Source organism: Chinchilla lanigera, unplaced genomic scaffold (assembly GCF_000276665.1).
Source record: "Chinchilla lanigera isolate Chin_1 unplaced genomic scaffold, ChiLan1.0 scaffold00180, whole genome shotgun sequence".
NCBI lineage: Eukaryota > Metazoa > Chordata > Mammalia > Rodentia > Chinchillidae > Chinchilla > Chinchilla lanigera.
Window position 1 is genome coordinate 305308 of NW_004955581.1, and position 217 is coordinate 305524.

The window sequence follows — 217 nt, forward strand, 5'->3', positions numbered from 1 at the left end:
CAGCGGGCGCCGCAGCATCCGGGACGCCGTCCCGCCCGTGGGGCGCACGTCACGGCGCAGCGCCGGTCCCCGCGCTCCCGTGCGTCATATTGTCGCGCCAGCCTCTTTTCCCTGCTTACGTCACAGCGCCGCGCCGGTCGCGTGCACTTGTAGGAATGCCGATCACTCCGGGCCTGACCGCACAGACCAAACGCTTTTCGGGAGCGTTTAGGGGCTG